The sequence below is a fragment of the Lingula anatina genome, chromosome 5 (genome assembly GCF_051362555.1).
Source record: "Lingula anatina isolate TDL-2025a chromosome 5, LinAna3.0, whole genome shotgun sequence".
Classification (NCBI taxonomy): domain Eukaryota; kingdom Metazoa; phylum Brachiopoda; class Lingulata; order Lingulida; family Lingulidae; genus Lingula; species Lingula anatina.
Window position 1 is genome coordinate 2,141,279 of NC_141771.1, and position 7,268 is coordinate 2,148,546.

Here is a 7,268-nt window from a genome sequence, read left to right on the forward strand (position 1 = left end):
GCCATTAGTTTCGAGGCTATTATTTGCGGCAATACAAACTAGTCGCAAAGGCCTCTGCGTATGCAAAATTCGTCATTTTAATGTGTCTTTCATGTAATTAAACATGGTGGCAAGTTTGGGTTGCTAGTCATAATAGCATATAATAAAACATATAACAAAAACATGGAAGCTTTTAATTGATTGAATCACTGGTACCTCTGATAGAAAAACTTGCGGTAAATATCCACGTGAAGAATGCCAAAGTCATATTTTATTATGCAGAAAAATTTCAAAATTAAACATTTCATACATCATTTTATATTTTCTGGTGAATTTCATTCATCTGTGTAGTCTATTGATAATAATAATAAATTTAAAAGTGTCATTTTCCACACAAAATGAAAAAGCAGAAACAAAGCATTCGGCCGCACCGTGACCTTCCTCAATGTCTATTATTGTGAGACTGAACACTACTCACCATTGTGTCAGTAATTGTGTCAGTCCAAGCTTCGCTTATTGAATTGTTTTTTGACATTTTATTGGTGTCAAATACTTCAAATATCAGTATTTGTAATTATGATATTCCTATAAATAAAAACAACCTCTTGATTTGCGTCATGGTGAAAAAAATTGCATTTTGTGTAATTGTGTTATGACGTCTTCACTTTATGCGGCAATCGAATATTAGTAGAGTTTGAGGTTATAATTGCGTTGCGTCTGCTAAGGCTTCGAGATAGCAGGTGGGTGCAATCGCACTAGCAAATAGCGCACGCTAGCTATGCTATAGCGCGTGCGCAACATAGCGAACCTTTCGAGATTCCGAGCCCTGGGCTCCGTATCTCGAAAGGTTCGCTATGTTGCGCACGTGCGCAAGTGTCTCGATTCCATAAACGATTCTATTTCGAGACACGGAGCCATGGAATCGAGACACTTGTGCACGTGCAATTCAAATAATATTTTTAATATTTCAATTTAAAACAAGTCTCTTAAAAATTACCTAATAAGGAAATGTTGCATGGTGATTTGCATGTTATCACGCAAAAACAATGAAAAAAAAATCAAGTAAATGCATGATTAGTAAGAGTTGTTTAAAAACAGAGTCGGTGAATAAATTTTTGAAAGCTCCACTATAACGTTGCTTTAGATACGAAAATTAATGGCATTAATCCTTTAAATATAATTAAAAGGTGTTGTTTTTCTCATTACGTACATAAAATTGACGTGGAACGTACAGTGTTATTCTACAAAAGTGACTTTGAATGATTAAAGCTGGCGCAACATTTCGGAAAAGATGTTTTAAGTCAATGTCTAATACTGCAGGGAAGGCATTTAATTGACAATATTTACATTATAATTCCAGTAAGATAAACGGAATGATGCATTGTGCAAGAAACATCCTACAGATAACCACAATTTTAATAATTTCTACCGAACAATATAACACAACAAATACGGCTAGAGTGATACCTACAGGTGACGGTAAGAGCGCTGCCCCTACAACAACGACGTCTACTGAAAAAACAACAGGTGAAGGTGATACCTCTGCCCCTACAACAACGACGTCTACTGTGAAAACTACAGGTGAAGGTGATACCTCTACCCCTACAACAACGACGTCTACTGTGAAAACTGCAGGTGAAGGTGATACCTCTGCCAAGACAACAACGACATCTACTGTGAAAACAACGTCTACTGTGAAAACAACAGGTGAAGTTGATATCTCTGCCTCTACAACAACGACATCTACTATGAAAACAACGTCTACTGTAAAAACAACAGGTGAAGGTGATACCTCTGCACCGAAAACAACGACGTCTACTGTGAAAACTACAGGTGAAGGTGATACCTCTGCCCCTACAACAACGACGTCTACTGTAAAAACTACAGGTGAAGGTGACACCTCTACCCAGAAAACAACGACGTCTTCTGTAAAGACTACTGGTGAAGTTGATACCGCAGCCCCTACAAAAACGAAATCTACTGTGATAACTACAGGTGAAGGTGATACCTCTGCCCCTACAACAACGACATCTACTGTGAAAACAACAGGTGAAGGTGATACCTCTGACCCTACAACAACGACGTCTAATGTGAAAACTACAGGTGAAGGTGATACCTCTTCCCCTACAACAACAACGTCTTCTGTAAAAACTACAGGTGAAGGTGATACCTCTGCCCCTACAACAACGACGTCTACTGTACAAACTACAGGTGAAGGTGATACCTCTGCCCCAAAAACAACGACGTCTACTGTAAAAACTACAGGTGAAGGTGATACCTCTGCCCCTACAACAACGACGTCTACTGTAAAAACTACAGGTGAAGGTGATACCTCTGCCCCTACAACAACAACGTCTACTGTACAAACTACAGGTGAAGGTGATACCTCTGCCCCTACAACAACGACGTCTACTGTACAAACTACAGGTGAAGGTGATACCTCTGCCCCTACAACAACGACGTCTACTGTACAAACTACAGGTGAACGTGATACTTCTGCCCCTACAACAACGACGTCTACTGTAAAAACTACAGGTGAAGGTGATACCTCTGCCCCTACAACAAGGACGTCTACTGTGAAAACTACAGGTGAACGTGATACCTCTGCCCCTATAACAACTATGTCTACAGTGAAAACTACAGGTGAAAGTGATACCTCTGACCCTTCAACAACGACGTCTACTGTAAAAGATACAGGTGAAGGTGATTCATCTGCCCCTACAACAACAACGTCTACTGTACAAACTACAGGTGAAGGTGATACCTCTGCCCCTACAACAACGACGTCTACTGTAAAAACTACAGGTGAAGGTGATACCTCTGCCCCTACAACAACAACGTCTACTGTGAAAACTACAGGTGAATGTGATACATCTGCCCCAACAACAACAACGACTTCTGTGAAAACTACAGGTGAAGGTGATACAACTGCTCCTACAACAATGACGTATACTGTACAAACTACAGGTGAAGGTGATACGTCTGCCCCTACAACAACGATGTCTACTGTAAAAACTACAGGTGAAGGTGATACCTCTGCCCCTACAACAACGACGTCTACTGTAAAAACTACAGGTGAAGGTGACACCTCTACCCAGAAAACAACGACGTCTTCTGTAAAGACTACTGGTGAAGTTGATACCGCAGCCCCTACAAAAACGAAATCTACTGTGATAACTACAGGTGAAGGTGATACCTCTGCCCCTACAACAACGACATCTACTGTGAAAACAACAGGTGAAGGTGATACCTCTGCCCCTACAACAACGACGTCTACTGTGAAAACTACGACGTCTTCTGTAAAGACTACAGGTGAAGGTGACACCTCTGCCCCTACAACAACGACGTCTACTGTGAAAACTACAGGTGAAGGTGATACCTCTTCCCCTACAACAACAACGTCTTCTGTAAAAACTACAGGTGAAGGTGATACCTCTGCCCCTACAACAACGACGTCTACTGTACAAACTACAGGTGAAAGTGATACCTCTGCCCCTACAACAACGACGTCTACTGTAAAAACTACAGGTGAAGGTGATACCTCTGCCCCTACAACAACGACGTCTACTGTACAAACTACAGGTGAACGTGATACTTCTGCCCCTACAACAACGACGTCTACTGTAAAAACTACAGGTGAAGGTGATACCTCTGCCCCTATAACAACTATGTCTACAGTGAAAACTACAGGTGAAGGTGATACCTCTGCCCCTTCAACAACGACGTCTACTGTAAAAGATACAGGTGAAGGTGATTCATCTGCCCCTACAACAACGACGTCTACTGTACAAACTACAGTTGAAGGTGATACCTCTGCCCCTACAACAACGACGTCTACTGTAAAAACTACAGGTGAAGGTGATACCTCTGCCCCTACAACAACGACGTCTACTGTAAAAACTACAGGTGAAGGTGATACCTCTGCCCCTACAACAACAACGTCTACTGTGAAAACTACAGGTGAGTTTAAATACATCTGCCCCAACAACAACAACGATTTCTGTGAAAACTACAGGTGAAGGTGATACAACTGCTCCTACAACAATGACGTATACTGTACAAACTACAGGTGAAGGTGATACGTCTGCCCCTACAACAACGATGTCTACTGTAAAAACTACAGGTGAAGGTGATACCTCTGCCCCTACAACAACGACGTCTATTGTACAAACTACAGATGAAGGTGATACCTCTGACCCAACAACAACGACGTCTGTTACTACTGTACAAACTACAGGTGAAGATGATACCTCTGCCCCTACAACAACGACGTCTACTGTGAAAACTACAGGTGAAGGTGATACCTCTGCCCCTACAACAACGACGTCTACTGTACAAACTACAGGTGAACGTGATACCTCTGCCCCTAAAACAACGACGTCTACTGTACAAACTACAGGTGAAGGTGATACCTCTGCCCCTACAACAACGACGTCTATTGTAAAAACTACAGGTGAAGGTGACACCTCTACCCAGAAAACAACGACGTCTTCTGTAAAGACTACTGGTGAAGTTGATACCGCAGCCCCTACAAAAACGAAATCTACTGTGATAACTACAGGTGAAGGTGATACCTCTGCCCCTACAACAACGACATCTACTGTGAAAACAACAGGTGAAGGTGATACCTCTGCCCCTACAACAACGACGTCTACTGTGAAAACTACGACGTCTTCTGTAAAGACTACAGGTGAAGGTGACACCTCTGCCCCTACAACAACGACGTCTACTGTGAAAACTACAGGTGAAGGTGATACCTCTTCCCCTACAACAACAACGTCTTCTGTAAAAACTACAGGTGAAGGTGATACCTCTGCCCCTACAACAACGACGTCTACTGTACAAACTACAGGTGAAGGTGATACCTCTGCCCCTACAACAATGACGTCTACTGTAAAAACTACAGGTGAAGGTGATACCTCTGCCCCTACAACAACTACGTCTACTGTAAAAACTAGAGGTGAAGGTGATACCTCTGCCTCTACAACAACAACGTCTACTGTAAAAACTACAGATGAAGGTGATACCTCTGCCCCTACAACAAGGACGTCTACTTTGAAAACTACAAGTGAACGTGATACCTCTGCCCCTATAACAACTATGTCTACAGTGAAAACTACAGGTGAAGGTGATACCTCTTCCCCTACAACAACGACGTCTAATGTACAAACTACAGGTGAAGGTGATACCTCTGCCCCTACAACAACGACGTCTACTGTAAAAACTACAGGTGAAGGTGATACCTCTGCCCCTACAACAACAACATCTACTGTGAAAACTACAGGTGTATGTGATACATCTGCCCCAACAACAACAACGACTTCTGTGAAAACTACAGGTGAAGGTGATACAACTGCTCCTACAACAATGACGTATACTGTACAAACTACAGGTGAAGGTGATACGTCTGCCCCTGCAACAACGACGTCTACTGTAAAAACTACAGGTGAAGGTGATACCTCTGCCCCTACAACAACGACGTCTATTGTACAAACTACAGGTGAAGGTGATACCTCTTCCCCTTCAACAACGACGTCTACTGTACAAACTACAGGTGAACGTGATACCTCTGCCCCTAAAACAACGACGACTACTGTACAAACTACAGGTGAAGGTGATACCTCTGCCCCTACAACAACGACGTCTACTGTAAAAACTACAGGTGAAGGTGACACCTCTACCCAGAAAACAACGACGTCTTCTGTAAAGACTACTGGTGAAGTTGATACCGCAGCCCCTACAAAAACGAAATCTACTGTGATAACTTCAGGTGAAGGTGATACCTCTGCCCCTACAACAACGACATCTACTGTGAAAACAACAGGTGAAGGTGATACCTCTGCCCCTACAACAACGACGTCTACTGTGAAAACTACGACGTCTTCTGTGAAAACTACAGGTGAAGGTGATACCTCTTCCCCTACAACAACAACGTCTTCTGTAAAAACTACAGGTGAGGGTGATACCTCTGCCCCTACAACAACGACGTCTACTGTACAAACTACAGGTGAAGGTGATACCTCTGCCCCTAAAACAACGACGTCTACTGTGAAAACTACAGGTGAAGGTGATACCTCTGCCCCTACAACAACGACGTCTACTGTGAACACTACAGGTGAAGGTGATAGCTCTGCCCCTACAACAACGACGTCTACTGTGAAAACTACAGGTGAAGGTGATACCTCTGCCCCTAAAACAACGACGTCTACTGTAAAAACTACAGGTGAAGGTGATACCTCTGCCCCTACAACAACGACGTCTACTGTGAAAACTACAGGTGAAGGTGATAGCTCTGCCCCTACAACAACGACGTCTACTGTGAAAACTACAGGTGAAGGTGATACCTCTGCCCCTAAAACAACGACGTCTACTGTAAAAACTACAGGTGAAGGTGATACCTCTGCCCCTACAACAACGACGTCTACTGTGAAAACTAAAACTACAGGTGAAGGTGATACCTCTGCCCCTACAACAACGATGTCTACTGTGAAAACTACAGGTGAAGGTGATACCTCTGCCCCTACAACAACGACGTCTACTGTGAAAACTACAGGTGAAGGTGATACCTCTGCCCCTACAACAATGACGTCTATTGTGAAAACTACAGGTGAAAGTGATACCTCTGTCCCTACAACAACGACGTCTACTGTTCAAACTACAGGTGAATGTGATACCTCTGCCCCTACAACAACGACGTCTACTGTGAAAACTACAGGTGAAGGTGATACCTCTGCCCCTACAACAACGACGTCTACTAGGAAAACTACAGGTGAAGGTGATACCTCTGCCCCTACAACAACGACGTCTACTGTACAAACTACAGGTGAAGGTGATACCTCTGCCCCTACAACAACGACGTCTGTTACTACTGTACAAACTACAGGTGAAGATGATACCTCTGCCCCTACAATAACGACGTCTACTGTACCAACTACAGGTGAAGGTGATACCTCTGCCCCTAAAACAACGACGTCTACTGTACAAACTACAGGTGAAGGTGATACCTCTGCCCCTACAACAACAACGTCTACTGTGAAAACTACAGGTGAAGGTGACACCTCTACCCAGAAAACAACAACGTCTTCTGTAAAGACTACTGGTGAAGTTGATACCGCAGCCCCTACAAAAACGAAATATACTGTGATAACTACAGGTGAAGGTGATACCTCTGCCCCTACAACAACGACATCTACTGTGAAAACAACAGGTGAAGGTGATACCTCTGCCCCTACAACAACGACGTCTACTGTGAAAACTACGACGTCTTCTGTGAAAACTACAGGTGAAGG